Raw genomic sequence first — 7,627 nt, forward strand, 5'->3', positions numbered from 1 at the left:
GTTCTTATACTATATTTATGTTGCTTAAGTCTAACAGAAAGATCCTTACCAGTCTGCCCAACATAAAACTTATCACAATTTCTACATGGCACTTTATTGATGCACCCAGGAGAATTTTCTGGTGAATTCCTGATTAAGATATTCTTTATAGTATTATTGTTGCTGAAGGCAACATTTACACTAAAGGATTTAGGCAACATGGGAAGTAATTTCACGCCCAAAATTGTGATCCTTTCCAATATATATATATATATATATATATATATATATATATATATATATATATATATATATATATATATATATATATATAATCCTAAGAGTCCACGGAGCAAATGAAACACGACAAGTTCCCAAGTGCACTTTCGTGTAATAATCCTTTCCAATATATATATAGATATATATATATATATATATAAGGATAGAGTTGTGCGTAGGAGGATGGATGTGCTGGAAATGAGATGTTTGAGGACAATGTGTGGTGTGAGGTGGTTTGATCGAGTAAGTAACGTAAGGGTGAGAGAGATGTGTGGAAATAAAAAGAGCGTGGTTGAGAGAGCAGAAGAGGGTGTTTTGAAATGGTTTGGGCACATGGAGAGAATGAGTGAGGAAAGATTGACCAAGAGGATATATGTGTCGGAGGTGGAGGGAACGAGGAGAAGAGGGAGACCAAATTGGAGGTGGAAAGATGGAGTGAAAGGGATTTTGTGTGATCGGGGCCTGAACATGCAGGAGGGTGAAAGGAGGGCAAGGAATAGAGTGAATTGGAGCGATGTGGTATACAGGGGTTGACGTGCTGTCAGTGGATTGAATCAAGGCATGTGAAGCGTCTGGGGTAAACCATGGAAAGCTGTGTAGGTATGTATATTTGCGTGTGTGGACGTGTGTATGTACATGTGTGTGGGGGGGGTTGGGCCATTTCTTTCGTCTGTTTCCTTGCGCTACCTCGCAAACGCGGGAGACAGCGACAAAGTATAAAAAAAAAAAAAAAAAAAAAAAAAAAAAATATATATATATATATATATATATATATATATATATATATATATATATATATATATATATATATGCCATCTAATCCTATTCTAAATGAAAAACGAAAACCCTGGTACCCACTTAGTCATCATTACATAATACACGACAAGCAAGTTGTTTTTTTTATGAGGTTGTTGCTGTCCTAACGAAGATTCTTTTTGTTAGTAAGTTTTTAAGTCTTAAGAGAAAGGTTCCCTACGAACATTGATGGGCCCCCTTTCAAAGGTTGTTGTTGTTGTTGTTGGTTGACCTGGGGGGGCCATGCTGGCAGTGGACGCCCCTACCATTGTGAGCATGACTGATAACATGTGATGTTTATGTAAAGATTGTTTTTGTTTGACGCACCACTTGTTACAGCCATTCTGTCTTTACTTTTTTTCTTTCTCTCCATATTTTCACTTTTTGGCTAAATTTCATTCACTGAACGTTATTATTATTATCATTATTATTATTATTATTATTATTATTATTATTATTATTATTATCATCATCATCATCATCATCATTATTATCATTACTCCTGCCATGCAAGTTTCCCTCTTTTCAGTTACACTTAGTAACAATATCCTCAAGCAGCTGAACGAATTTTTCGGACAAGCTGACAAGTGACGAGTTTTCAATAGGCTCCACCACATCATACAACTGGCAGGATGTAAAATCATAGTTTGCTTTTCTAACATTTTACACTTTTTTAAAGTGACAAAGAAAAATATATTCAAATTCATGTCAGTGAATGTGAGGCAGGACAATCAGTTTGTACTGAAAGAACTCGTTAACACGTGTTGCACAACACACCCATCCACCTCAGAGCCCAACACGTCACAGTTACACATTGGCTTCCCTGTGCCAGTAATGGAAGTCCGAGCACACATAACCGTCCTGTGCCACTGACAGCACACCATACAACGACCTGTCATGGACAAGAGCTCGTACCATGCTTAATCTTGGCGAATCTTTACACATACAAGAATTCGTGAAACCCCTTTTATTTAGCACATAACACTATACCTTAAAGTCAGTCTCTCATGACTAGATACAAAGTTCTGTGTATCTCCAGTCAACCTTTTTGCATGTACATCTTTCACCGTAATCAGTCATGCTCCTACAGTCTTACTTGGTAAGTTCATTAGAAACTCTGAAGGCCATGGGGTGAGCCATAAAGACTAACATCTCTTCTTTTGTCAAGTGTTTAGGCCCGGTCCTCTAGAGCGGGAGTTTGCTGTTGGTTCAGTTCACAACTTGGTTGGGACAGCGCTTCCGGTGCTGCAGCACAAAAGCCTTGTGTATGAGGAATGCTTTCCTCAGGTTGTTGTTCTGGGAAAGCGTCTCTATTCTGCCTAACTGACACTTTCCAGATGGTTGGTCTTGGTGTAGAGCACAAACGCGTGGTGCCCCAGGAGCTTTAAATGGTTTGTGTTAATTTCAGGCGAGAGAAGGGATTCACCGCACTAAAGCTGAAAGTCTGAGTGACTTCGGGTCCAGGTCTGCGCTTGATCTGTAATCAATTACTGATTCACAGCGTATTGAACTTTGATCATATGTTACTTTCTACAATCATGGTGCATTCTTAAGATTTAACTAGGTGGATGGGCATTTCAATTCGCTGAGTTTACCAGCTCGATGATTCTGACAACTGCGTATGCAGCTCAAGAGTACGAAGGTAATTGGCTGTGGTGGAACAAGAGACATTAAAGGGATTGGTGGGTGGGAGAAGAGAAGGTGATATCGTGTAGACGAAATAAAAAAGAGGATAGAGCACATCAGGAGCTTAGAACAGCAGGTCAAGCCAGGATCCAGGCAGCATTTTGGTCGTGTTGAATCATATTTTTCCTCGTTGCTTTGATACATAGGCTGCACATACACATGAGCCACCAATGAGGGTGGCTACAGCACAAGCCTGAGTTCTATGACTGTGTCTACTTGCTGGACAACCTTATATTCCATAATTCCTTAAGTGGTATGTATGGAGGAGACCTGGTGTTTCCCGTGGACAGCTCAGTCAGTGTGGAGACCTGGTGTTTCCTGTAGGCAGCTGGCAGCTTGGAGTCAACCTGGTTTCATAAAGAAAAGTCAAATGTAATGAACCTCTTAGATTTCCACGAGTGACCTCTGGAAAGGGAAGGGTGGATGGATTGATCGTATCTTGGACAGTCAAAGAGCATTTGAAGCAGGACCGAATGTGAGACTGATTGTGAGGTTGGATCACCTGTCAGGAATAAGGGGAGAATTCATTCACTGGATAGTTGCTTATCTTGGTGAAAGGCAGCAAAGAACATATGCCAGAGGAGTCTTCGCTAAATGGGTTGAGATTTCAAGTGGAATGCCCCAGGGTTCTGTTTTGGGACAATTACTCTTCTCGACCTATGTGAATGACTTGCCAGTCTCGACCTATGTGAATGACTTGCCAGAAGGAATGGATTCCTGTTTGAATAAGTCTGCATATGATGCAAAGAACATAAGGGACCAGAAAAGTGACAAGGATTGCTACTAATTTAAAAGTGAACTCGGAAAGACTCACCTGATTGGTATGATACATGGTTAATGAAATTCAAAGCAACTAAAGGTAAAGTATTTAGGATGGGTACTCGTGAGAGAAGGACTCAATATGAACTCTTGTCAAGCAGGAAATAAGCAGCAGAAATCTGTGGCAATATCTTCAAAATTAGAGAAGAAACTTGTTAGAAAGGATATAAAGAAGTACCTGTCGCCAGAGTTCAACATTGGCGAAGAAGACACTGCCTGCTGGCAAATTAACATCATTTTTCCTTTATTTCTTTTACATTGGAGGCTCCAGTCCTGGACAGACGTTCACATCAAGACCGGGCCTTGACTGAAATATAGAGAAGTTGATTAAAAAGAAAAAGGAGAGACAAGGGAAATCAAAAATTTTGGAGGAAGCGAAAAGCCCGTCTTTTGAAATGTGTCGGGTTATAGTTATTGTGCAAGACTTGAAAAGATGGAGACTTCCGAAACTTCAAGGTGAAGGGAAATAAACAGTAATCAAAGCGGCCCACTGCTAAATTGCGAGCGGCCATACAATAATCATGTGACGAGCAGCTTGCACAGTATTGCGCGATCTACATGGCTAGTGGTGGGGGCACACAAGCAACCAGCTCTCGAGAGCATAAACCAAAGTAATAATTACCTACAGAAGGGGCGACAGTGAACCAACGATGCGGCGAAAGGCAAGTGGCTCAAGTTTTGAAGTTAACTTGAGACAATTTATAAGTAGGACCGCTTTCGACTCAACTCTGTCAAGTAAGGATGCAGAGCTAGAACCACCCCAGACGTGAAAGCAGTACTCTATACAAGGACGGATCAATCCTTTCTGTAAACAGAGCAAGTATTTGGAAGAAATTTCTACGTCAAAACAGGACTTCCAGTTTCTTAGGGGCGAGACCCGGCTATTTCCGTAATGTGGGGTTTCCAACAGAGCATATAGCATATAAAAGTAAAGGAGAACACTAAAAGCGAAACATTTAACAAAATCAAGAAGGGTAGTATGAGTAACAATCTAAATAAAACATGTGGAAACAGAAATACAAAAAAACAGTTGAGGAAAAATACAGAACAATATTACACGAATTAAGAATGTAGAAAATCCATCACTAAGTACACTAAGTAGGTCAAGCGAGACCGTTACTGTCCTGATGCGGAGCTGAGGTCAAAATGGGCTCGTCTGAGTCTTTCTGTGCGTGTTCCTGCTGTACAGGGATGGCGAACTCGGCAGCTTGTGGCGGATACTAACCGTCTACGTCCTATTGGCTGGCTATCAAAGAACTGTATGGCGGTTATATTTGTCTGGATGTTGATGGCAGGTGCTTCCTCTCTAATGTGAATGGCTTCTAATATCTGTGGTCTCCTCCGATCACTGCAACTACCAATAATTTTGGTGTTATTCACTATAATCTCCCTCGTTAGTCTCGATCCATGCTTTTGTCCATGATGTTTGATTCCACCTTCTTGTAAGAGGAGCGAGAGGCGGCAGCTGAGGGTGTACGCTCAGGGTGTTGTTCCTGTGGTGGAGCTGACAGTCCCCAATATTGCATCGGTACTCATATACCACATCCGTGCGATTCAAAATTCCAGATCGACTTACCGTATCGTTCATTACGAGCAAGCATGTTCTCAGATTGTTGTAGTATTCTATCAGACTGATAGGAAGGAGAAATCGCAATATAGTAGCAGTTCAGATCATTTTCTTTATTAATACTTTACGAAAGAAATTACCTAAACTCCTACGTAAGAGCGATTTCAGCTTCATCATTACCACGGACTAGTGTGATCATATATATATATATATATATATATATATATATATATATATATATATATATATATATATATATATATATATATATATTGATTTGGTGAACATTAAAAATGTAGTGAAAGCATTGCGGAAGATGAAAGCCGGCATGGCGGCGGGTTTGGATGGTATTGCAGTGGAATTTATTAAAAAAGAGAGTGACTGTGTTATTGACTGGTTGGTAAGGATATTCAATGTATGTATGGTTCATGGTGAAGTGCCTGAGGATTGGCGGAATGCATGCACAGTGCCATTGTACTAAGGCAAAGGGGATAAAGGTGAGCGTTCAAATTACAGAGGTATAAGTATGTTGAGCATTCCTGGGAAATTATATGGGAGGGTATTGATTGAGAGGGTAAAGGCATGTACGGAGCATCAGACTGGGGAAGAGCAGTGTGGTTTCAGAAGTTTAGAGGATGTGTAGATCTGGTGTTTGCTTTGAAGAATGTATGAGAGAAATACTTAGAAAAGCAGATGGGTATGTAGCATTTATGGATCTGGAGAAGGCATACGATAGAGTTGATAGAGATGCTTTGTGGAATGTATTAAGAGTATATGGTGTGTGGGCAAGTTGCTAAAAGTATTGAAAAGTTTTTATCAAGGATGTAAAGCATGTGTACGAGTAGGAAGAGAGGAAAGTGATTGGTTCCCAGTGAATGTCGGTTTGCGGCAGGGGTGCGTGATGTCTCCATGGCCGTTTGATTTGTTTATGGATGAGCTTGTTGGGGAGGTGAATGGAAGAGTTTTGGAGAGAGGGACAAGTATGCAGTCTGTTGTGAATGAGAGGGCTTGGGAAGTGAGTCAGTTGTTGTTCGCTGATGATACAGCGCTGATGGCTGATTCGGGTGAGAAACTGCAGAAGCTGGTGACTGAGTTTGGTAAAGTGAGTGAAAGAAGAAAGCTGAGAGTAAATGTGAATAAGAGCAAGGTTATTAGGTACAGTAGGGTTGAGGGACAAGTTAATTGGTTAATTGGGAAGTAAGTTTGAATGGAGAAAAACTGGAGAAGTGAAGTGTTTTGGATATCTAGGAGTGGATTTAGCAGCGGATGGAACCATGGAAATGGAAGTAAGTCACTGGTTGAGGGAGGGGGCGAAGGTTCTGGGAGCGTTGAAAATGTGTGGAAGGCGAGAACGTTATCTCGGAGAGCAAAAATGGGTATGTTTGAAGGAATAGTGGTTCCAACAATGTCATATGGTTGCGAGGCATGGGCTATAGATAAGGTTGTGCGGAGGAGGGTGGATGTGTTGGAAAAGAAATGTTTGAGGACAATATGTGGTGTGAGGTGGTTTGATCGAGTAAGTAATGAAAGGGTAAGAGAGATGTGTGGTAATAAAAAGAGTGTGGTTGAGAGAGCAGAAGAGGGTGTATTGAAGTGGTTTGGTCACATGGAGAGAATGAGTGAGGAAAGATTGGCAAAGAGGATATATGTGTCAGAGGTGGGTAGAACGAGGAGAAGCGGGAGACCAAATTGGAGGTGGAACGGTGGAGTGAAAATTTTTTTGAGTGATCGGGGCCTGAACATACAGGAGGGGGAAAGGCGTGCAAGGAATACAGTGAATTGGAACGATGTGTTATCCCATGGTTGACGTGCTGTCAATGGAATGAACCAGGGCATGAGAAGAGTCTGGGGTAAACCATGGAAAGGTGTGTGGGGCCTGGATGTGGAAAGGGAGCTGTGGTTTCGGTGCATTATAAATGACAGGTACTGAGACTGAGTGTGGATGAATGTGGCCTTTCTTGTCTTTTCCTAGCGCTACCTCGCGCGCACGCGGGGGAGGGGGGGTGCTCTTTCATGTGTGGCGGGGTGGCAACGGGAATGGATGGGGGCAGCAAGTGTGAATGCGTACATGTGTATATATGTATATATCTCTGTATGTATGTATACGTATACGTTGAAATGTTCATATGAGCGTGTGTGGGCGTTTATGTATATGCATGTATATGTTTCCTTGTGCTAACTCTCTAACGCGGGAAACAGCGACTAAGTGTAATAAAAAAGATTTTATATATATATATATATATATATATATATATATATATATATATATATATATATATATATATATATATATATATATATATATCAACTCTATCATATGCCTTCTCCAGATCCATAAATGCTACATACAAATCCATTTGCTTTTCTAAGTATTTCTCACATACATTCTTCAAAGCAAACACCTGATCCACACATCCTTTACCACTTCTGAAACCACACTGCTCTTCCCCAATCTGATGCTCTGTACATGCCTTCACCCTCACAATCAATACCCTCCCATAT

The sequence above is a fragment of the Panulirus ornatus genome, chromosome 4, assembly GCF_036320965.1.
Source record: "Panulirus ornatus isolate Po-2019 chromosome 4, ASM3632096v1, whole genome shotgun sequence".
Classification (NCBI taxonomy): domain Eukaryota; kingdom Metazoa; phylum Arthropoda; class Malacostraca; order Decapoda; family Palinuridae; genus Panulirus; species Panulirus ornatus.